A 26,373-nucleotide genomic window follows, 5' to 3' on the forward strand; every position below is an offset into this window, starting at 1 on the left:
TCTAGGAATAAACTTAACCAAACAGGTGAAAGATCAGTACGCTGAAAACTGTAAAACATTGTTGAAAGAAATTGAAGAAGAAACAAAGAAATGGAAAATACTCTGTGCTCTTGGATTAGAAGAATTAACATAGTTAAAATATCCTTACTTTCTAAAGGAATCTAGAGATTCAATACAATCCCTATCAAAGTTCCAACAACATTTTTCACAGACATACAAGAAAGAGTCCTAAAATTTATATGGAACAACAAAAGAACCCAAATAGCCAAAAGAATCCTGAGAAAAAGAACAAAGCAGGATGCATCACACCCCCTGATTTCAAAATATACTACCAAGCTAGACTAATCAAAACAGCATGATACTGGCACAAAAACAGACACACAGATCAATGGAACAGCATGAGAGTCCGGAAACAAACCCACACATCTTTGTACAGCTAATTTTTGACATGGAAGCCAAGAACATACAACGGAGAAAGGAAAGTTTCTTCAATAAATATTGTTGGGAAAACTGGACAGCCACATGCAAAAAAAAAAAAAAAAATGTAAGTAGACCATTATCTTACACCATACACAGAAATTAACTCAAAATGGATTAAAGATTTGAATGTAAGACCTGAAACCTTCAAACTTCTAGAAGAAAACATAGACAGTAGCCTTTTTGTCATCAGTCTTAGTAGTATATTTTCAAGTACCATGTCTGGCTGGGTAAGGGAAACAAAAGAAAAAATAAACAAATGGAACTACATCAAACTCAAAAGCTTCTGCACAGCAAAGGAAACCATCAACAAAATGAAATGACAACCTAACAATTGGGAGAAGATATTTGCAAACCATATATCAGATAAGGGGTTAATATCCAAAATATACAAAGAACTCATACAGCTCAACACCAAAAATCTAGCGATACAATTAAAAAATGGGCAAAAGATCTGAAAACATATTTCTTCAAAGATGGTATACAGAAGGCCAACAAGCACCTGAAAAGATGTTCAACATCATTAGCTATCAGGTAAATGCAAGTCAAAACTACAATGAGATGTCACCTCTCTCCCGTCTGAATGACTATAATTTACAGGACAGGAAACAACACGTGTTGGAGAGGATGTGGAAATAAGGGAACTCTCATACACTGCTGGTGGGAGTACAAACTGGTGCAGCCACTATGGAAAACAGTATGGAAATTCCTCAAAAAATTAAGAATAGAACTACCATATGATCCAGCTATACCACTGCTGGGTATTTTTCCAAAGAATGTGAAAACAGGAATATGTAAAGATACATGCACCCCTATGTTTGTCACAGCATTATTCACAATAACCAAGACTTGGAAGCAATCTAGGTGCCCATCAAAGGACGAATGCATAAAGAAGATGTGGTATACATACACAACGGAATACTATTCAGCCATAAGAGACAATGGAATCCGGCCATTCAGGACAACATGGATGCACCTTGAGGGTATTATGCTAAGTGAAATAAGTCAGAGGGAGAAAATCAAATACCATATGATCTCACTCATAAGTAGAAGATAAAAACAATGACAAACAAACCCATAGAAACAGAGATTGGATTGATGGTTACCAGAGGGGAAGGGGAGAGGGAGGAGGGTGAAAGGGGTGAATAGGTGATGGGTTGTAATTAGTCTTTGCTTGTTGAACGTGATGTAATCCACACAGAAATAAAAGCATAATGATGTACACCTGAAATTTATATAATGTTATAAATCAATATTATCACAATAAAAAGAAGCAATAAAAAAATTTCAGATGACTTTTAGAATTATGTTATTTTAAGTTCTCTGGAAAAATCCTCTTGGAATTTTTAAAAAAATAATCAACACACTGAGTGAAACACATTTAATAAGGCTAGCACTTAAGTAACATATGTTTATTTCTTATCTATTTGAAAGAAGAAATTCATATTCACAATGCATAATCTTTTATAAGTCTTTGGGACAAAGACAAGTATTGAAAAAATGGACAAATAGCATAAACAGGCAAAGGTTATATGCAGAAGAAATGCAAATATTCATGAAAGAAAATGAAAAGATCATTAGTGTTACTAGTTTTCAGGAAAAGGCAAATTAATACATGCAGTGTTCTTGCATCAGATTGACAAAAGTAAAAAGATTCATAAAATTAAAAGATAACATTCAGAGTTGAAATGGATTTAGGCTAATTTCATACTCTCTTCATGGTTATATAAATTGGTTTGACATTTTTGGAAGACAAGTTGCAGAAACTATAAGTAGATGCCACACCAATTTTACTTCTGAAGAAGGGGATGGAGAATGACATTGGAGAAGGGATGAGAATAAAGATTAACACTTTTTACTCTATATAGTTCTATATCATTGAATGTTTTAGAATGATAATATATTCTTGTATTACTTATATATTTATTTTCAAAAATAATTAGCCTGAGTTAGATCTGGCTACAGAAATAGAAAACACATCCAGTCTTGAAACCCAAATGTATTTCTTGTAGTTCACTTTCATGTCAAATGAGGACATGTCCCTCTGGCATGTATAGGTCAGATTTCAAATAATCAAAATGTACTCTCTTTTGTAAGACGTCAACACAGGGCACAGCTTGTTCACAATCTCTCTGCTGCTACTAAAACTTTTTAAACCATGCTTCTCTTTCTTTTTTAATGAACACAAATTCAATCTCTCTGTTGAGTCTCAAAGACTCCTTGGTTCTTTCTACTGCATATACCTCACTAAATCAGACTTAAGTTAATTAAATTTACTTTACTGCTGCCACAATTCTTTTGGGCCATTAGGCTTAAGTGGATCTATTAGATACATAATTTTGTGATGTGAAATTCAGGAACAAAACAGGGAGAAATTGGACTTGGGCAAGATAGTGAAATATTTATAAGGAAATTAAGAAAACCACTGTCTATGCATTATTCCTGCTTTTAATAAGTAGATTAAGAAAACTCTGCTGTCTATCCATTATACTTACTTGGCCAAACTCAGGGCTCAATGCTAACGATTTCCTTCTATTTACCTAAATCTTAACTACTAAATACTGCTAAAGAAAATTATAGAGCCATTGAGATGAGTACCACTAAAAATACAGTCAGCAACCCCAATTGGGCCTCAAACATCAGGATTTCTCTTATTCTTTCAAAACTTCATTGCCCTCAAACCCAGACTCCTTTATACAGTCTTGCCTTCTACTTCACTGAGAAATTAGGTCACAATGTATATCTCTCAATTTTCCACTGGAGAACCTATAAGTTACCCTCCCTCCTTTTTTCTGAATTGTTAAGAGACATTCTTCTTTCAGTCTAAGATTATTATATTCAGCTATAAAAAAAAAAAAGAAAATCTACCATTTGCTAGAACATAGATAAACCTTGAGGGCATTATGCTAAGTGGGTAAACGAGACAAAGACAGACAAATACAATATTATGTTGCTTATAAATAGAATCTTTTTAAAAAGTCAAATTCATAGAAACAGAGAGTAGGATGGTGGTTGCCAGGAGCTGGGGGGTGGAGAAAATTGGGAGATGTTTGTCAGAAAGTAGAAATTTCAGTTATGAGTAAGTTCTGAGGATCTAATGTAGAGCATAGTGACTATAGTTAGTAATACTGTGTTGTATACTTGAAATTTGCTAAGAGAGTAGATCTTAAGTGTTTTCACCACTCACAAAAATGTAACTATGTGAACTGATGGATGTGTTAATTAACTTGATTGTGGTAATCATTTCAAAATGTATACATATACCAAATCATCATGTTAAGGAAGTAAAAAGTATACAGATTGGGAAGGAAGACACAAAACTGTGTTTTTTGAAAGATGATATGATCTTCTAGGTAGAAAATCTGAAAGAATCAACAAAAAAACTGGAACTAATAAGTGATAATGGCAAGGTTGCAGGACATAAGGTTAATAGATAAATGTCAATTGTTTTCCTATATATCAATAATGAACCAGTGGAATTTGAAATTAAAAACACAATACCATTTACATTTACATTAGCCCCCCCCCCAAATGGAATACTTAGGTGTAAATCTAACAAAATATATACAAGGTCTGTATGAGGAAAACTACAAAAGTCTATAAGCAAAACCAAAGAGCTAAATAAATAGAGAGATATTTTATGTTTATGTATAGGAAGGCTCAATATTGTCAAAATTTCAGTTCTTCCCAACTTGATTTATAGATTCAATACAATTCCAATCAAAACCACAGCAAGTTATTATATGAATATCAACAACCTGATTCTAAAATTTATGTGGGGAGGTGAAAGACTCAGCCCACACAATATGGAAGAAGAAGAATAAAGTTGAAGTACTGACACTACCCAAATCAAGACTTACCATAAAGCTACAGTAATCAAGACAGAGTGGTATTGGTGAAAGAATAGACAAATAGATCAATGGAACAGAACAGAAAGCCCCAAAATAGACCCACATAGATTTTGTCAATTTATCTTTGACAAAGGAGCAAAGGTGATACAATGGAGCAAAGATAGTTTCTTCAACAAATGGTGCTGGAACGACTGCACATTCACATTCAAATAAATGAGTCTAGACCTTCCATCCTTCATAAAAATTAAAATGTATCATAGACCTAAATGTAAACACAAAGTTATAAAACTCCTAGAAGACAACATAATAGAAAACTTAGATACCTTGGGTACGGTGATCCCTTTTTAGAAACAACACCAAAGACACGATCTGTGAAAACAAATAATTGGTAAACTGGACTTTATTAAAATTAAAAACTTCTCCTACACAAAAGACAGTATCAAGAGAATTAGAAGACAAACCACAGACTGGGAGAAAATATTTGTAAAAGACACATCTGATAAACGACTGTTATCTAAAATATACACAGTTTTAAAACTCAACAATAAGAAAGCAAACAACTCAGAAAATGACCAAACAGACCAAAAACGTTAACAGACACCTCACCAAAGGAGATATACAGACAGCAAATGATCATGTGAAAAGATGCTCCACATCATATGTCATGAGGGAAATGGCCCAAACCTAGGACATAGGTTAACAACAATGCTGGTGAGTATGTGGAGCAACAGAAATCCTCATACATTGCTAGTGGGAATGCAAAATGGTACAGCCACTTTGGAAAACAATTTGGCAATTTCTAACAAAACTAAACATATGATTCAGCAATTGTACTCCTTAGTATTTACTCAAAGGAGTTGAAAACTTATGTCCACATAAAAACCTGCACATGGATGTTTAAAGCAGCTTTATTCATAATTGCTAAAACTTGGAAGCAACTAAGATGCCCTTCAGTAGATGAATGGATACATGAACTGTGGTGCATTGAGACAAGGGAATGGTAGTGAGCTCTGAAAAGAAATGCACTATTAAGCCATGAAAAGACATGGAGGAAACTTAAATGCATATTCCTAAGTGAAAAAAGCTAATCTGAGAAAGCTACATACTATATGATTCCAACAAAATGATATTCTGAAAAAGACAAAACTATGCAGACAATCAAAAGATCAGAAGTTGCCAGGGGTGGGCGTAGAGAAAGGGGATAAATAGGCAGAAAGCAGAGGATTTTTAGGCAATGAAAATACTCTGGATGATATTATGTTGATGTATAAGTCATTATACATTTGTCCAAATCCAGAGAATGTACAACACCAAGAATAACTCAGGTAAACTATGGACTTTGGATGATTATAATGTGTCAATGTAAGTTCATCCTTGGTAAAAAAGGTACGGTTTTGGTGAGTGATATTGACAATGGGGTAGGTTATATGTGTGTGAGCACATGGGTATACGGGAAATCTCTGTATTTTTCTCTCAGTTTTATTGTAAACCTAAAACTTCTCTAAAAAAGTCTTTAATAAAAAATAATCATGTTGTACACTTCAGATATATACAATTTTCTCAATTATATCTCAATAAAGCTGGGGGAAAAATACAACTATTAGAGTCCACAGTACTTTGGGTCCCAGCCTCTACTATCCTCACAGGGACCTCACTTTATTGATAAATCCCCCTTTCTTGCTACTTCTACTTCTCTCTTTCTCTTGAGATCTTCCCATGATTATTTTAACATGATTAAGTCTCTCCTTTCTATTAAAAATAAAACCCTCCCTCAAACTGACATCTGCCTCCGGCTTCCGTTTTCCTTTGTTTATGGTCACGTTTCTGAAAATGATTCTCTCTCTTATATGGTGGAACTATTTTCAAGTTGTTAATGTCAAATAGTTCCTCATAATATTTCCCACTTCTCTTTCTCCCTATTTAAGCAGGTAGTTGGCTTTTTGGTCGTTTGCTCAAGAGGGTGATTGACCAGAGAGAAGGTAGAGTGTGCCTTCGAGTTTTCCCTTCAATTCCATTATGGAAAAAGATGTTTGGACTAGAAAAAATGAGTGGGAAAAAGAGACAATTACTCTGCTTCCCCTGTCACTCCCTCCCCCTCTTGCCCTTGAGTTGAGGGGAAGAGAGAAGAAAGGTGGGTAAGGAAGGCAAAACCTCACAGATATGGCAGTTTCCCAAAAGATTTGTAGATTTAGAGCACAGAGGTAGAATGCATCTTGCTTTTTAGGCAGAGCTTTGAGGGAGACCCCAGAAGAGCAATGTCTCCCTAGTGTATCTAGCCAATGAGACCAATGAGGCTCATGTTAAAAGTGTGGCACAGAAGCTGAATGAGAGCCTCAGGACTTATGACCCCATGTAAGTATGAACAGGGAATGTCTAAGAGCCATCTTGTATGTATCAAAGGGTAAGGGCCATCTCCCTCCACATTCCCAAATGCCAAGGCTTCTCAGAAACTTGACCGAATCTTGTAGATGGGATCATTCTCCAAAAGAACTGAGATTAAGTTTGTGCCACCATAATGGAATGTAGAATGAGAGTAATGCCAAGATAAGAAACAATTGTCATTGCAGCTTAAATTCAACTGATATACCTAGGGTATTTTCTTATTTGACGTCTCTCTTACAGGTGACTCAGTTGACCACTCTTTCCTTTAAACTCTCTCTTCCCTAGAGTTCATGACTGAAAAAGTCTGATATTTCTACTAACTGCTTGGCTACTTCTTGATATCTTTTGTATATTCTTTTTTCTGCTTGTTCTTTAACTGATACTGCTTATCCATTCACTAAACAAATATTCATTCAGCATTCACCATGGTCCCGTCACTGTTCTAGGCACTGGGAATACGAACATGAACAAATCAGATTTGGCTTCTTCCACTGTAGAGTTTACAGGCTAGTTGAATTGAGAAACTGAGTCTAATCAAGGACCTGGGTGAGCAGGACCCAACTTGAACTCATGTCAGGTTTGGATTGCACACTCCCAGCCTACTCCATATGATTTCATCAGCAAATATTGATTCAACTACCTGCTCTACAGCAATGATTTATACATCTCTAAATCAGGCTATATATCTGTCTAGAATGCATGGTACACTTTCATCATCTGCCTCTGGATCTCTCTTCTTGTATATCCTTTTGCTCCTCAAACTCAAGATGTCAAAAACTGGCCTGTTTTTCTTATTTCATGAACGTCGTCGTATTACCCAAGCTAAAAACCTGGCCTCTGTTTTGTATTTTTTTTCTTGTCCTTACCTTTCTCACCCTATCAGTTTCTAAGTTCTGTTGTGATGTACTCTATCTCTTGAGTTTACCCACTGTTAGCTTTCACCTGGATTACTGAAACAGTAATCTTCACTGTCTCACCTTTTAGTTTTGTCCCACCCAAACCACTCTTCACACGATAGTAAGAGTCATCTTTTCAAAAACAGCTCTTATCACGACACTCCTTCTTAACTCTTCAGTGATTTCCTCAACACTCTTGGGAAAAAGACTACTCATTGATATGGCCCATATATCCCTGTCTACTTGTATACAAACCTCTCCATTCTCATCTGCTGCCACTCCATCTTTGCCTTCTCATACCATTTCTGTACCACATGGCACAATTTGGTCATCTAATTTTTTTTCAGTTTTTCAGTCTTGCCATGAAGTCTCTTGTATCCAGTTCTTTGCACACATTGCCTCTTGCCCCAGAAAATTTACATTGCTGCCAAACTTCTCCCCTACTTCCATTTGGAAAACTCCTGATCATCCTTCAAGACTTGGTTTGGACTTTATTTCTTCCCTCACTAAGCATTGTATCCCTCCAACATGATTCTATAATATGTGTCATTTTGCTATAAAACGACTTAATCATGTTGTATGGTAATTGACTATTTACTTCTTTGCAATCCTCCATCTCTGACAGTAAGTTCTTTGAGGGCTAAGACTATTATTTTCACCATTGCCTTACACATAGTAGGGGCCTGATATACATTTTTAGAATACATACACACTTTATATTTATTTATTCGCACTTAATTTTTTTTATTCCATTTGTTTATTTTTGTACCACATGTGAAGTAAGAAATAACCTTCTGGAGTATTCCATAGATACAATCCCATCTTAAACCTCAACAAGATGCAAAACTGTCAAGACTGAATAGAATTTGACCTAATTCTAAGAGTGACTTTTCATCATGTTGGCACTGATTTAGGGCTGAGTTTACTTTTAGGGAATGTCCTACCTTTAAATGGCATTTTCACTAATTCATCCTATGTTGCTGATAGGAAAGCTCAGTCAAAATGCATCATTAGGTATTCTTCTTTTGAAATTTCATTTGTACATTATTGTCAGTCATGTTATAGGTGCACTACTTCACCCTTTGTGCCCTCCCCCATCCCCCTTTTCCCTGGTAACCACCAATCTGTTCTCTTCATCTCTACGTTTACTTCCACCTATGAGTGAAGTTATACAGAGTTCGTCTTTCTGTCTAGCTCATTTCACTTAACATAACACCTTCAAGGTCCATCCATGTTGTTGTGAGTTGGATGATTTTATCCTTTTTTATGGCTGAGTAGTATTCCATTGTGTATATATACTATATCCTCTTTATCCAATCATCAGTTGATTGGCACCTAGGTTGCTTCCATGTGTTGGCTATTGTAAATAATGCTGCAATGAACATAGGGGTGCATGGGACTTTTGGAATTGCTGATTTCAAGTTCTTTGGATAAATACCCAGTAGTGGGATGGCTTGGTCATATGGTATTTCTACTTTTAATTTTTTGAGAACTCTCCATACTGTTTTCTGTAGTGGCTGCACCAGTTTGCATTCCCACCAACAGTGTATGAGGGTTCCTTTTTCTCCACAATCTCTCCAAAATTTGTCACTTTTTGTTTTGGTTATTTTTGCCATTCTAACAGGTGTAAGGTGATATTTTAGTGTAGTGTTGATTTGCATTTCCCTGATGATTAGTGATGATGAGCATCTTTTCATGTGTCTATTGGTCATTGTATATCTTCTTTGGAGAAATGTCTGTTCATGTCCCCTGCGCATTTTTTGATCAGGTTGTTTGATTCTTTGTTGTTGAGCTGTGTGAGTTCTTTATATATTATGGAGATTAACCCTTTGTCAGATATATAACTTGTAAATATTTTTTCCCAACTAGTGGGTTGTTTTTTTGCTTCAATCCTGTTTTCCCTTGCCTTGAAGAAGGTCTTTAGTCTGATGAAGTTCCATTTGTTTATTCTTTCTATTGTTCCCCTCCTCTGAGGAGATATGGTGTCCGAAAAGATCCTTTTGACACTGATGTAAAAGAGTGTACTGCCTATATTTTCTTCTATAAGACATTGTTTCAGGTCCAATCTTTAGGGCTTTGATCCATTTTGAGTTTATTTTTGTGAATGGTGAAAAACAATGATCAATTTTCATTCTTTTGCATGTGGCTGTCCAGTTTTCCCAGCACCTTTTGTTGAAAAGACTTTCTTTTCTCCATTGTAGGCCCTCAGCTCCTTTGTCGAAGATTAGCTGTCCATAGATGTGTGGTTTTATTTTTGGGCTTTCAATTATGTTCCATTGATCTGTGAACCTGTTTTTGTATCAGTACCATGCTGTTTTGATTACTGTAGCTTTGTAGTATGTTTTGAAGTCAAGGATTGTGATGCCTCCAGCTGTGTTCTTTTTTCTCAGGATTGCTATAGCAATTCGGGGTCTTTTGTTGCCCCATATGAATTTTAGGATTCTTTGTTCTATTTCTGTAAAGAATGTCATTGGGACTCTGATTGGGATAGTGTTGAATCTGTAGATTACTTTAGGTAGTATGGACATTTTAACTATGTTTATTATTCCAATCCATGTTCATGGAATGTCTTTCCATCTCTTTATGTCGTCATCAATTTCTTTCAGGAAAGTCTTGTAGTTTTTGTTGTATAGGTCTTTCAGTTCCTTGGTTAAATTTATCCCAAGGTATTTTATTCTTTCTGTTGCGATTGTGAATGGGATTGAGATCTTGAGTTCTTTTGCTGCTAGCTCATTGTTAGAGTATAGAAATGCTACTGATTTATGTATGTTGATTTTATACCCTGAAACTTTGCTGTAGTTGTTGATTATTTCTAATAGTTTTCCAATGGATTCTTTGGGGTTTTCTATATATAATATCATGTGGTCTGCAAACGGCCAGAGCTTCACTTCTTCATTGCCTATTTGGATTCCTTTTATTTCTTTTTCCTGTCAAATTGCTCTGGCCAAACCCTCCAGTACTATGTTGAATAAGAGTGGTGAGAGTGGACAACCTTGTCTTGTTCCTGTTCTCAAAGGAATGGCATTCAGTTTTTGTCCATTGAGTATGATGTTGGCTGTGGGTTTGTCATATATGGCCTTTATTATGTTGAGGTACTTTCCTTCTATACCCACTTTATTGAGAGTTTTTATCATAAATGGATGTTGGATCTTGTCAAATGCTTTTGCTGCATCTACTGAGATGATCATGTAGTTTTTGTTTCTCATTTTGTTAATGTAGAGTATCATGTTGATTGACTTGTGGATGTTGAACCATCCTTGTGTCCCTGGTATAAACCCCACTTGATCATCATGTATGATCTTTTTTTTTTTTTAGGATTTAATTTTTTCCTTTTTCGCCCCAAAGCCCCCCAATACATAGTTGTATATTCTTCGTTGTGGGTCTTTCTAGTTGTGGTATGTGCGATGCTGCCTCAGCGTGGTTTGATGAACAGTGCCATGTCCGCGCCCAGGATTTGAACCAACGAAACACTGGGCCGCCTGCAGCAGAGCGCGCGAGCTTAACCACTCGGCCACGGGGCCAGCCCCATTGATCATCGTGTATAATCTTTTTAATGTATTGCTGTATTTGGTTTGCCAAAATTTTGTTGAGGATTTTTGCATCTATGTTCATCAGTGATATTGGCCATATTGGCCTGTAGTTTTCCTTCTTTGTGTTGTCCTCGTCAGGTTTTGGGATCAGGGTGATGTTGGCTTCATAGAATGTGTTAGGGTGTGCTCCATTTTCCTCCATTTTCTGGAATAGTTTGAGAAGGATAGGTATTAAATCTTCTTTGAATGTTTGGTAGAATTCTCCAAAGAAGCCGTCTGGTCCTGGACTTTGGTTTTTGGGGAGGTTTTTGATTATTGGTTTGATTTCTTTACTTGCGATTGGTCTATTCAGATTCTCTATTTCTTCCTGCTTCAATTTTTGAAGGTTGTAAGACTCTAAGAATTTATCCATTTCTTCTACGTTGTCCAATTTGTTGGCATATAGTTTTTCATAGTTTTTTCTTATGATCTTTTGTATTTCTGTGGTATCTGTTGTGATTTCTGTTCTCTCATTTCTAATTTTATTTTTTTGAGTCTTCTCTCGTTTTTTCTTAGTGAGTCTGGCTAAGGATTTGTCAATTTTGTTTATTTTTTCAAAGAACCAACTCTTTGTTTCATTGATCCTTTCTGCTGTCTTTTTTATTTCAATTTCATTTATTTCCTGCTCTAATTTTTATTTCCCTCCTTCTACTGACTTTGGGCTTTGTTTGTTATTCTTTTTCTAATTCTATTAGGTGTCATTTGAGATTGCTTATCTGAGATTTTTCTTGTTTATTGAGGTAAGCCTGTATTGCAATGAATTTTCCTCTTAGGACTGCTTTCGTTGCATTCCAAATGAGTTGGTATGGTGTGTTTTCATTTTCATTTGTCTCCAGATAATATTTGATTTCTTCTTTAATTTCTTCAATAATCCATTGTTTGTTCAGTAGCATGTTCTTTAGTCTCCACAGTTTTTCCCCTTTCCCAGGTTTTTTCTTGTAGTTGATTTCTAGTTTCATAGCATTATGATAGGAAAAGATGCTTGCTATTATTTCAACCCTCTTGAATTTGTTGAGGCTTCCTTTGTTTCCCAAGATATGGTCTATCCTTGAGAATGTTTCATGAACACTTGAGAAGAATGTGTAACCTGCTGTTTTTGGATGGAGTGTTCTGTATATATCTATTAAGTCTATCTGTTCTAAGTTTTCATTTAATTCTATAATTTCCTTGTTGACTTTCTTTCTGGATGATCTACCCATTGGTGTTAATGGGGTGTGGAGGTCCCCTACTATTATTGTATTGTTATTGATGTCTCCTTTTAGTTTTGTTAATAGTTGCTTTACATATTTTGGTGCTCCTGTGTTGGGTACGTAAATATTTATATGTGTTATGTCTTCTTCGTGGAGTGTCCCTTTTATCATTATAAACTGCCCCTCTTTGTCTCTCTTTATCTTTTGATTTGAAGTCTACTTTGTCTGATATAAGTATGGTGACACCTGCTTTCTTATGTTCATTATTAGATTGAAGTATCATCTTCCATCCCTTCACTCTGGGTCTACGTTTGTCTTTGGGGCTGAGGTGTGTTTCCTGGAGGCAGCATATTGTTGGGTCTTGTTCTTTAATCCTTCCTGCCACTCTATGTCTTTTGATTGGAGAGTTCAATCCATTTACATTTAGAGTGATTATTGAAATGTGAGGGACTAATGCTGCCATTTATCGCTTGTTTTCCAGTTCTCTTGCATTTCCTTTGTTTCTCGTCCCATGATTTTTGGACTACCAATTCAGGTAGGTAGATTTCTATATTGGCTTTCTTCTTGCTTGTAATTTTTATGTTTATTGTTATTATTTGTTTAGTGGTTACCATGTGGTTTGTATAAAACATCTCATAGATGAGATAGTCCATTTTCTGATAGCCTCTTATTTCCTTAGATTAAGCAGTTCCATCCCATTCCTCTTCCTCTTCTAGGTTGTTATTTGTCAGATTTTTTTTCCTTCCTTCTTGTGTTGTGAGTTTGTGTTTAAAATGACAAGATTATATTTATTCTTGGTGTTTCCCTTCCTTTTATCTTTAATGTTATGCTTAGCCTTTGCTAACCTGTTCTGATGGAGAGCTGAAACATTCTGATTTTGTCTTTCTACTTACCTCCTTAGCTCTGGGTTTTGTAACCCCTTTCCTTGTTTTGATTTTTCAGGTATGAGCTTCTTCCTGAGCATTTCTGGTAGGGGAGGTCTTGTGGCAATGAACTCCCTCAACTTTTGTTTATCAGGGAAAGTTTTATTTCTCCATCATATTTGAAGGATATTTTCGCTAGATAGAGTATTCTTGGCTGCAAGTTTTTGTCCTTCAGAGTTTTGAATATATCATTCCACTCTCTTGTAGCCTGTAAGGTATCTGTTGAGAAATCTGCTGACAGGCTCATAGGGGTTCCTTTGTAGGTTATTTTCTTCTGCCTTACTGCCCTTAGTATTTTCTCTTTGTCATTGTCTTTTGCAAGCTTCACTACTATATGCCTTGGGGTTGGTCTTTTCACATTGATAAAGTTTGGAGATCTATTAGCTTCTGTCACATGGAGTTCCATCTCTCTCCCCAGGCTTGGGAAGTTCTCAGCCATTATTTCTTTGAACAGGCTTTCTGCCCCCTTCTCCTTCTCTTCTCCCTCTTGGATACCTATAATCCTCATGTTGCATTTCCTATTTGAATCAGATATTTCTCGGAGAGTTTCTGCATGTCTTCTTAGTCTTAGTTCTCTCTTCTCCTCTATCTGCTACATTTCTATATTCCTATCCTCCCAGTTGCGAATTATGTCTTCCATATTATTGACCCTACTGTTCAGAGAGTCCAGATTTTTCTTAATCTCCTCCATTATGTTCTTCATCTCCAACATTTCTGATTGGTTCTTCTTTATAGTATCAAGCTCTTTTGTGACATAGCTCCTGAACTTGTTGAGTTGTTTACCTGTATTCTCTTTTAACTCATTGAGTTTTTTAATGATGGCTATTTTGAATTCATTGTAAATGTCTTTGGGATTGTTTTCTGGGTTCTTGTCATTTTCCTTCTGTTCTGGAAATTTACTATATTTTTTCATACTTCTTGATGGTGTGGATTTGTGCCTCTGCATAGAGATAGAGCTTAGTTACTGCTTCTACTTGCTTCTACTGGAGTGGGGGGTGGGGAGCAGCTGTGTAATCTGCACTAACAAGGATCCCTGTCAGCTGTTGCTGACCAGACCTGGGCCCCTCCTCATGGTCACAGTGGCCCTGTGGGGTCTCTTGTCAGCTGTGGGAATAATCACAAGGGGTCCTCAGGTTACTGGTGCCTACTGTCACAAACCACCTAGATGCGCTGCCTCCTTAGGGTCTGCAGCAGTGTTATGGGCTTTCACAGCAGCTGGGAGCAGGTTCACCTAGACTTACAGCTCTGTCATCATCAGGGCCCACAAGATCTCACTTGTCCACTATGGGCCACAGCAGAGCTATGGGTATCTACTGCAATGTGTGGTTAGCTCACCCAGCTGTGCTACTTCTGCCTCAGGGCCTCCCAGTATTCTGAATGCTGGGCAGGGCCTCTTCACTAATGCTGAATAGAGGCTTTCCCTGCAGCTGCTGTGGGACTATGGATTTTCCCTCTGGACTGCAGAGCAGACTCACTGGGGATCCAACTTGCCACTGCCCACTCACACGGACTCACTGGATCTCCCTTGCACCCTTGGGGCCACAGCAGGAATTTCTGCATCAGAGGCAGCTGGTGGGTTGCTGCACCACCCAGGTTCCTTCTGGCCCGGGGCCTCCCAGCATGGCACTTTAAATTTTAAAAAGCATTTATACTTCAGAATTTCTAAATGGAACTAAAGTCACCAATGTTTATAGCAGACTAAAAAGGCTTTTGAGTTTTTCATTTGGTGAAATGCTATTTGAGCTGCTGAGAAGCCCTGGATGGTGACTTTAGTCAATGGGCAGGTAAAAAACTATCTCCTAGCTTTCCCTCCAAGACAGATTTACTCTGAAGCTAATGGAGTGAAGTTGCAGGGCCCTTTGGTTGCACAGGCTCTTCCAAAGTCCCAGAGAGACCCTAGAAAGTTGATGACACTCACATGATCTTATAAAATTTGAAAAAGTAAGATACTTTGACCACAATTGTCTCTTTTCAACTTCTCTTCTGTCATTATTTCTTCTTATATCTGATAATGTTGGAGTAGCTGCAGGCATTTTTGAAATCTGGGTAAGGGGAAGATGAATGTTAGATACAATTCAGTTCGGGTTTAGTGGGACATATTTGTTTAATTTACAGTTATTTCTATGCAAGTCATTGCTAACCAATTAATCAAAATATTACCTTATTTTTCTGAAGTATCTGATGTTTGTTACTTTGGTCAGCTTTCTAAAGTTCATCATTTTTATAATTTTTTCTTATCATTAATAATCACTTTTCTATTTGTTTTGTATTTATAACTTTATATTATTTTTCTTAAAGAGTCCACTCCCAAATTATATAAGCTTCAGGCCTTATGTGACCTAGATTTTTCCTTGATTATTCTGAGTATGAACGAAGCAAATGGGAGGCAGGAAGGAATGCACCATGGTTTCTTTCCCAGCCTATTTCCTACCCATTTTCTTGGCAAGGTCTAGTTAAGAAGCAGATTTGAATCACAGAGTCACACTGTTGTCAGGGACATGCAGAGCCTGAAGAGCAGATACTTACTTGTTCTCTGGATCTCAGTCTTAACTGGGACCTTAATGTGGTCCCATTGGCACCAGCCATCCTTAACGTGGCTCTTCCTTAGTCCACTGATCACTCTCTGGATTGGTTCCTTCACCACAGTCTATCCCTGTGCAACCCATCAATGAATGCTAAAATGATATAACAGTCCCAGAAAACAATGCAAATGTACAATTCTGTCGAAGTTATGCCATCTTCTTTTCCACCAATGTTCTGTATCTGCCTGCACTACAGCAATACTGGGGATGGTCCTAGCCAGCAAGGAACTGCCAGTCTAATAAATATACAAATAGGCAACCACCACATAGTCTCAAGCATACACAATTACACAGATGTCTTTCTTTACAATGGTCTTGCCTTTTGTATCTAACTCAACAAATGCTAATGGAATCTACACTCTGTGCACAGATTTTTACCTCTAAAAGAGAGGTAAATGAATAAAGCACCCAACTATGACCTCTGCCAGAATAGTGTTTGACTTAAACTGGAACTGAGATGCCAGTGAACTGTCAGTTGACAATCACTAGGCAAATCTCACCATTGCTAATTGAAAGCAGAGAAACAAATTTCAGCTTCTGCCAAAGAGGCTTAATGGTAGCAGTATTTAAGCTAGTCAACGTGTGTAAAATCATCTAATGTTGAAAATATTCTGCTTTGTAATCAAAGAAAATGAAAAAATTCTCGGAGGAAATTGAAAATCATCCCAGCTTCACTAAGGCACAAATCTCTTAGCTTCCAACTAAACAGCTCTTTCATCTTATCACACAGCAACATTACTGCTCTCAATAGTGAATGATTAATTAGCAAGGGATGTGGAGTAATGTCATCTGTTTTCAGGAAATCTCAAGAGAGTAAATAAAATATGCTTTATCCTCATTGCAATTAGTATGCATAATGTTCTAAACTTTATTCTCCCTTTTGCCTGATTCTCCCCCTGACAGAGACAAATGTTTTATATGGTGGAGGAAAGAAAATTAAACCTCTGCGGCAGAGGTATCATTTATTGACGATCTATTATTTGTGCATACTATTGTGTTTAATTCTCACAATAATCCTGAAAATAATAATATAAAAATTGATAATGATAAATGATAATAAATATCATTACCTCCATTTTACAAAAAAAAGCTCAGCTTCAAAGAAGTAACACACCTAAGGCAGCTAATAAGTGGTTGAATCAGAATTGAAATTCAAGCATTACCACACAATGTCATATTTCCTCTTATAACGCCAGGGCATATAGTTTCTCATGTATAGGCTTGGGGTTTTGTAGATTTTACAGGACATCAGTCCAGGTGCTTAGGAATGCTGTGGGGCAGAGCTGGCCAACATGGTTAGGTAGTTGACTCTAATCTCCATGGGACATAAAGTACACATACTACATAGATTTGGCTCCTTCTTCTGTCAAACAGCAAGGTCTAGAAGGGATTACCCTCGAACTGTCAGTTAAGTGGTCTGGAAAATGCAAGAGAATTGGAAAGAAAGAGGCTTTTCCCTTCCACGTCTCATATATGCACTGATAGAAGTAGTGGTTCTCCTAACATCATCACATAAATAAGCCTAAATACCATGGAAGAAATCTGACTGGACAGGTAAACTCCATCCATATTCTTCACGGAGTTAGAGGCATGCCCTTCCATGTTTCAATTCCTTGCTCTCCTTTGGCTACAGGAAAAATCAAAACTTCTCATAATGGTGAGTCTTTTGGTGATTACTCTTCACCCTCATCCATGCACCCTCTAAATCCAAGGAATATTTCAACGTTTCAATATCTTCCTTGTATTTTCATATTCCTTGTGCCTTTGCTCACTTGATTCCATTGGCCAGAAATGCCTTCTGGACCTGCTTCTCGAGTAAAACTCTTTATTCTCCAAGACGCCATTCAGTAATGTATTTCTGAAGAATCTCTCTCTCTTTCTATGCAAAATTAATTTTTCCAGCCTCTGAGTGCCTACAATAATTTGTGCATGCCTTTATTAGAATAGTAATCATATATAGCATGATTATTTAACTGTTTACATGTCTGAATCCTCTACTGAATTACATCTATTTTTTATTCATCTTTCTATCTAGGTTCAATAAATAAACAGATAATGTCCTGATTTACTTGGTTTTGCGCTCTCTATTTTGTTTAAGTAATGGTCCTATACTCTATTTGTTTACTTTTTACTTTTTGGTAATATAAAATCATATCCTTTCATTTGGGAAAATGTACAATTCTATCTCAGGAGCCAAAAGAGAAGATGAAAGAACAGAGGTAGAGGGGGTGGTTACAGTAAATGGAGGCAAATCTGGAGGCAATCTTTACAGGCTTTCTGCATTGAGAATCATCTGTGTTTGAACAAGTGCTTTCTTTGCCTCTCCTGTCAGAATGCAGTTAGACATATCACATTTGCACTGCTACTAGGAGAGAATGAACATAGATCACAACAAAAAGGAGATCACAACAGTTTCTAAACTATCCAATATTCTTCAGAGATACCTTGGTTCAACTGAAGTTAGGGGTGAACAGAGATTGACATGTTGCTCATTGAACCAAGTGCAGCATGGTGCTGTTGCAAGAGCATGAGGTTTGCATCTAGACCATCCTGAGGTCGCACATCAGCTTTGCCATTTGTTCAGTGTGTCCTTGGACAGGTTATGCCACTTCTCCACGATTCAGTTTGCTAACCCTCAACATGACAACAACAACAGCCCAAAAGCGCATAAAATATATCCACGTCTGGTTCACAATGTGTTCATTAATGTTATTCCCCTCCTTTTTAAAAAAAGTCAATGACATTTTTACATTAATAATTAAGTATATCCAGAAATTTTCCCAAAATTGCAATGAATGTAATTGGAAATGTTCATAGTTTATCCACTCCTTAGTTTGTGAAATACCATACAAAGCTGCTATCTGGTTGTAACATATGAGATGAAATTAGCTATCTTTGACAGGAAATTTAGCCAAGTACCGAGCCACAATTCCTTTTGATGATCTCCCCTGATCCACAGAAAGAAAAGAAAGATCTAGTGCTTGGGTTTTGGCAGAAGTGTTTTCAAAGAGAGAACTTTCAAAGAGAAAATATTTCTCATGGGATGATATGGATATGTTCAACCTATAAATCAAAACATTCTTATTTAACTCTAGATCATATATCCATTTTTCTTAAAACTGGCCTGATTGGAAGCTTTCAAACAATGTTTGCATGGTTTTCTCTTTTCCTTTCAAGATAAATAAATAAGTACATAATTAGATCTGGGGTGTCTGTGGTAAAATACCCAAAATTATGAGTGAATGAATTTATCCTGAACTTTTCATATTTCTACCTAACAAATATCATTACATGGTTTCAGTAATGTTAGAATTTACCCTGGAAAATGCTATTGGTAGTATATTTTGAGTACCATCTCTATGTATATAGCATTTTATTAAGGTAACAGGAGCACAGTATAACATTACTGGGTTTCCTCTTCAACTTTGAAAGGTTAATTGAATTGTTGAGCACCATTTTTATTTTTCCTGATTTGCCTCATTGGGATTCATCCTTCTAATAGTTTTGAATATCTTTGCATGCTTTAAAGTCTATTAAAGTAAAACCTTTTTTTTTTTTAGGAAGATTAGCCCTGTGCTAACATCTGCTGCCAATCCTCCTCTTTTTGCTGAGGAAGACTGGCCCTGAGTTTACATCTGTGCCCATCTTCCTCCACTGTATATGTAGGACGCCTACCACAGCATGGCTTGACAAGCGGTGCATAGGTATGCACCCAGGATCTGAACCAGTGAACCCCAGGTCTCCAAATCAGAACGTGCGAATTTAACCGCTATGCTACCAGGCAGGCCCTTAAAGCCATTTGTTTTTTAACCGAGTACTCATTTGTAGCCACTTTTTAAATTTGGACCCTATCATTAGTCAAAGGTCAAACGCTTTAGAAATCTTTGCATTCAAAGCATTTTCTGATAGATGAAGTCATCTTATCCACATCCTGGAAAAGATAGTTCTTGGTTATTCCAAAGTCACATTTCTGTCTTTCAAACAGGCTGCAGATAAAGACTGTAGTGCTTTTACGGATGTGGAAATGTTGCCAAATAAGTTCCTAGGATTTTATTTTCATAAGGCCAAGTCAGATCTCTCTTTGCATCCTAAGAAGAAAATTTGCTGAACTGCAAGTGGGGAATCAGAAGACAGTATGTTAAAGTAGGTTGCTACTATGGCATGCTGCCACCGCTGTAAGACATTTTCACTGTGTACTTCTCACTCACTACATGTTTCATAATTTTTCTACCGATTATAAAGATCATTTTAAGTAAAGAGAGCAACACTCTTAGGATGAGATGTTTTAAGAATATTTTATGCAATTATGCCAGAGCTTAGTGAACAAAATGAACATCCTAGTGAAGAAAGGAGAGTAAAGAAACTCTCACTCATGAATTCTAATGTCAAATCCATGTCACCAGTCAGCAGGTGTCCTTTTTCCCTCTTCCAGAATGGCAGATATGAGGAAACTGCAACCAAAATCTATTTTCAAAGAGTCAAAATATAATTATGAGAAGGTAAAATAATTCTCAGGCAAATATAAATATTATATGTGCAAAAAATATTAACTCACTAATTAATGGGGAAACCAGTAAGATGTTATGACTAGTTCAAAGAACTTCTAAAATGCTAAGATATTTATAGGAAATTTAATAAAGAAATGTTAGGATAAGATTGCTAATTTCTATTTTTTTAAAAAGGCTCCCTTATGGTCCAACACGTCTTTGTGTTTGATATTTATTTCACTCAACAGAAATCATTTTCATCTTTACTGGACAAAAATCTATGAGTTAAGTGACTTTATTAAATTTGGGACCTCTAATCAGTAATAAACAATGAGATGAACTAACTACAGTCTTCTGGACGATCCTTAAATGGGCTTTGCTCCCATATGATATTGAAGAGACATACCCCAATTTTGTGCTTTTTTCTAGGTTTTGGGTAATCCTTTTGACAAAAGTAATGAATTGTGTAATAGATGCCTCCCAAAAGTTTTCAAATATCACTAGTAAACTGATTTATATTTTATTGGAACGTTATGGGTACTGAATCCTGTTTTGTTTTCTTGCACATAAGGAATTATGGAAATCCTGCTCAACATTATATTAGCATATATGAAAGTTGAGTTGCAAACAAGTGGTGGGTATCAGAGCTACATTTCAAAGACACTTTGTACTGTTTTCATATTTTGAAGACACTACATCTATTTTATGACACATGCATTTTCATAGGCCTTTGAAAACTGCGAAAGACATAGACACTGTGTCTATAGTGAGCGTCAAACAGGTGAAAAGCCCTTGCTCTGATACACAGAGACCTACCAAGAATTACGTTTTCTCCAGGTTAGGGAATCATTTTTGTAATGCACATTATCTATATGCTATGGCCTGCAGACGCACGGTCTTCCATGTTTCCCCCATAATAACTTCTCTATTTCCCAACACACATGCATGGTTTGGGTGCAGATCAAAATTGCTCATTGGCCTGCTGCATAATTGCATAGGCTCTGAAGCTACATTCCTTGTGTTGAATCCTGATTATTAAGAGGCTCTGGGCAAGTTACTCAACCTCGCCAAGCCTCTCTCCTCATTTCTAAAATGGGTTAATAAAATTACCTTCCACAGAGGCTTCCCATGAGGATTAAATGAATAAATTTTCATCATTTATGTAGGAGATTGCCTATGTCATAGTGAGTGCACAATAATTGTGAGCTCTTTTTGATCAGTTCAGCCTCTTCATGTTCTGTTCCATGCTTCTTGTTTTTTTTTTTTTTTCCTTTGGTCTCTCGCCTTACCTGGAAATTTCTCTCAACCTGAGCCATCCTTCAATGTTCTATCACAATCTCCAATTTCTCTAACTCTCAACGATCTCCTCTTCTAAACAGTTATCACATTTAATTATATACTATCTTACATGGTTTGCTGCTGTTTTGTGTATCCTGTTATTTCTACTACTAGACATAAACATCTTGAAGACAGTGTGACGTCAAGATATGTATAGTAACTTGACAAGGAAAATAGTCTCAGGCCCAAAGGTTCCAGGCTTAAAAGAAATTAGGATGAGCATAATAAACATAAGGTATAGTGCCATTAAGTCAAACCTCATCTTCGAATCACTCCCATTGTATGTGTGCATCTATGGGTTTTGCTTGCTTATTTATCCTTATTTACCCATCCGTATGTGGGGATCAGTTTGTTTACAAGAGAATTCATGCTTAAGAGGCTGCTTTCTGCAGTTGATTTTGCTCTTGGCTTTGTATCCTGGAGAGCAATCAAAGAAGGCACAGATTTTTAAGAGCATGGCAAGAGATCATGAGACAGGACATACACTGTATTCATCTTCAAGGAAATCTTTGCACATCTATTGTGCAGCAAACAACACTGTCTACTAGGGCTGTGTAAGACACCAGCCTTTCTCTCAAATTGCTCAGTCTTGTAAGTACACAGTAGTTTTACTAATTTGGATTTTTATAGATACATAATCGTTTTAATGATCTGTATAAATTTTAAATATGAGACCAGAAAGATGTACATTTAATCTCAAATACTGATCATTTATTTGGTTTCTCACTCATCTTTATTCTCTAGGTCTTTCTGTTCCATGGGACACCCCCTATGAGGAAACAGAGGAGCTTGTGTTAACTTTCCTTGCAGCCACCTTCAGTAGAATTCACACCACAAAATGCTTGGGCCCTAGCAGCTCTTGATCCACGTGCTGGGACTTCTTCCTCTAATAGGTTCCATTGCTGCTGCTGCTGCTGCTGTCATAGCTGAAGCTGTGATGTCACAGCTGAAGTTGTGCCTGTCTCACCATCATAGGTCTACCGTGTCATGCCTGTCCCTGCATATTTGCCATGATCCTCTGTGGAAAGTGGCACCGTGTGTAGGCTGACCAACCATCCCCATTTGCCTGGGACCATCCAAGTTTTAGCACTGAAAGGCCTGTGTCCCAGGAAATCCTGCACTCCTGGACAACTGTGATGGTTGGTCACTGGGACATTTACACATTGGCTGAACCTTCACTCAGGCAGTGCATTGGAGATTCTGCATACCCCAACTCCTATGTCAGGCATTAGGTCCACTGTCTGCTTCTTTCCTTCACAACATTTTTCAGGAGCATGTGGGTCAATTTCTCCCACTGGACTCTGCACCAGTTTCCTGGAGAAATGAGGTAGGTTCCCAACAAGTGCAGTACTGTGCTTCTTCTATTCCTCTCCATCATGACAGTGTTAGGTTCTGCTATTCCTTCCTCCTTCTTCTTCCCCTCTTCAGCTTCAGCCCCTCTTTCCTTTTCCTCTTCCTCTCCTACCCATAGCTTCTGCCTTTTGAGGAGAATCAACCATTAGTCCCAAAATATTTGCATATTTAAGCATAGCTCCTTAATATCTTCTTATCACCTTTGAGCCAAGATTCTTACCTCTCTGCCTTTTTCTAACTATATAAGAAAAGTACATCTGTCAAGGATGCTATACTTAAATATCTAAGGCTGGACTCAAGACCAGTTTTCCCTTGGCCAGACAGAGTGTGTTCTTCATTTGGTTTTCCCAAATGCTAAATCTGAATATAAAAAACAAGGCCACTTTAAGAGTCATAAGAGTAAAAAGATAAAAGAGGTTGAAGAGCATCCCCAGCTGAAAACCAGCTATTTCTCATTTGATTAATGCAAGAAAAAAAATAGTCATAAAGCTCTCCAAATATCCCCTTTTCAGAATAAGAGTCAAAATATGTATTTGATTCCCCAAAGCACATTTGTAAAAGTTATAAGCTACTCAACATATGAGTAGGATATGAACCCTACAGGATTCATAATTATAACTACTATCATGACAAAACAACAAGCTCAAAAGCAATATTTGGATACTCTTAGAACATAATTGTTAGCTCAGCATTTGCATTTTAGTAGCAGGTGATAAGGATCACATAAAATTTTATATCTTGGTATAGATTGGAGGGAGTGTATGAGGAAATAAAATGATTATTTTACAAGAGAAAGAAGATGTCTTTATCTTGTGTACCACAATACCTCATAATCTACATGGGAAATATAAATCTGTCACATAATTCTCCTAACTCAAATTCTTCAGGAGCTTTGCATTGCTCTTCATATAAAGGCACAAGTCCTTTTATGGCCTAGAGAGTTCTGTGTGATCTAACTGAGTGGTTCTTACCTGGGAGACACTTGGCTCTCCTTGCCCTGCAAGGGACATTTGGCAATATCTGGAAACCTTTTTGGTTGTCATAACTAAAGAGGGAGGAGTGCTACTGGCATCTAGTGAGGAGAGGGCAGAGATGCTGCTAACATCCCACACAGGACAGCTCCTCACAACAAAGAATCATCCAACTCCAAATGTCAATAGTGCTGAAGTGGAGAAAACTTCATTCTAGCCTGTCTTTACCTCTCTGGATTCCCCTCAAGTCCTCCCTTGCTGTGATCCTATGATACTGCTCTTCTTTCCATTCCTTAAATGGGCCTCTATCCTTCCCACCTCTGGCACTTTACCATACTGTTCCTACTGCCAGAAGGTTCTCCCAAAGACCCCTCTCTCTTTGCCTTTCCATTCTTGAGCTCTCAGCTCCAAATACACATTTTCAGAGTGCCTCATTAGATCAGATAGCACTGTTATATGGTCTTCTGGCGTCCTGTACTTTTCTTTCATAGCTTTTCCACAGTTTATAATTATGCATATGTTCAATTACTTGATTAACAGCTGCATCCTTCATGACGCTTCAAGAAAGAAAAGGCCCAGTTTCTTTTCTCACCTCGAGATCCCTAATCCAGCATAGTATCTTGTAAATAGAGAGGTGTCAAAGAATATTTTTTTTGGATGAGTGAAAAAACATACAAGTACATTCCCAGAAAACGTAAAGAAATATCACATCAAGTCATAAAGGATGCCCATTATCTGCTTACATTGTCATTAGTGATCTTACAGAAGATTGGCTCTCAGAGAATGATTGTGGCTTTTTCAATTTGTTACATGTTTTCAAGCTTTGCAATAGAGGATGAAGAGATCTAACTTTCAAGGTGGCTAAACTTTCAGTCGGAGAGCCTGATGACAATATGACCTGGATAAATTCGTCTCAAGTTCTCAGTCAGTTGTCAGCAGTAAAGATTCTATGAAGCTAAAGTTATCTGTCTTACCTGTGTGAAATACTGGTTTTAAGCATCCATGTGCTGCCCATAGTGAGACAGGCAAGGTTTAAAAGCTTTTCAGTTAGCAAATCACAGTTTAAATGCAAAATCCAGTGTTTGCCTATTAAGCATAGCTGTTTTGCTTCTCTTACAATTGTGGGAGAAAAAAATAACAGCTAATACTAATGGTGAACATTTATTGAGTGTTTGCTGTATGTCAGACACTGTGCAAAATGCTTTCTAAGGATCATTTACTCCTTATAGTGTCATCATGAAATAAGTACTCAGCTCTTATTGACCCATTGACATGTCAGGAAATGGAGTCCTCAAGAGGTTACGTACCTTGCTGAAGATCTCCTAGCTTTGTAAGTGGAGGAGCCAGGATACCTACTCAGGACTGTCTGACTCCAAAGCCCCTCACCAAAAAGCTTACAAGAAGAAGAGTAGGAACATTCATGGAGTAAACAAAACAAGGAAATAAAGGAAGCTGTCATCTGCTTCTGAGGGAGATATTTTTTCTAGGAGACTTTGTCTAGAAGTTATTATTTCTTGCCAAAAAGTATGAGGACAAGGTAGACGCATGATTTAGACAGAAATTTCTGAGCACACTGAAGAGATGTCATAGTCTAGGTGAAGCCAAACATAGATGGTGGCTCAGTATGATGAGGAAAATGTGACTACAGAAATTTGGGGTCTTGTAGCTGTTTGTGTAGAGTTGTATCCTTCAGAACATTGGCTCCCAAGTCTGATTACTCACCAGAATCTTCTAGAAAGCCTTTTAAAACTTCAATGTACATTTCCCACCCTTAACATCCCAGTCAGAATTTTGAAAATAGTATTTGAATTCTGTTTACTTTTTTCGTAGTGATTTCTGCTGAGGTCACTAGTCTGCAGGCCAGGTTTTGCTTTGGAGAATTCTGAGGAGAGAGGAAGAAAAGCAGGCTACCAAAGAAAAGCATGACACCTAAGGAAAGGGTGGATTTGGACGTTGGGAGTCCTACCAGGTGCGTAGACTGTGTGGGAATTTTTTATCTTCTTGTCAGTTTTCCCACGTTCTTACTTCTGGCCACAGTGTCTGCTCCATGTAGTCCTGGAAGAAGTTTTAACTATGGTGACAACTACACACACACACACACAGTCTTCTGCCTCTCCAACAGGGGAGCATATGAACTGCAGAGGGCCATTCATGGTATTCCATCCATTGCTCTTTCGCAATAATTAAGCTGGAGTTGAACACAATCAGTGCTGATTAGAATCCTCTCAGAGATTGGTACATACAGATTGGGAGAAATTTTTCTTTCCACTGGGATTGTGAAGCCATAAGAATATGAGCTGTCATCTTTCCTGATTGCACAGAGAAGTCTAATGTAGGAGAATATGAGTTAACAT

The sequence above is a fragment of the Equus caballus genome, chromosome 9, assembly GCF_041296265.1.
Source record: "Equus caballus isolate H_3958 breed thoroughbred chromosome 9, TB-T2T, whole genome shotgun sequence".
In the NCBI taxonomy this organism is placed as follows: Eukaryota; Metazoa; Chordata; class Mammalia; order Perissodactyla; family Equidae; genus Equus; species Equus caballus.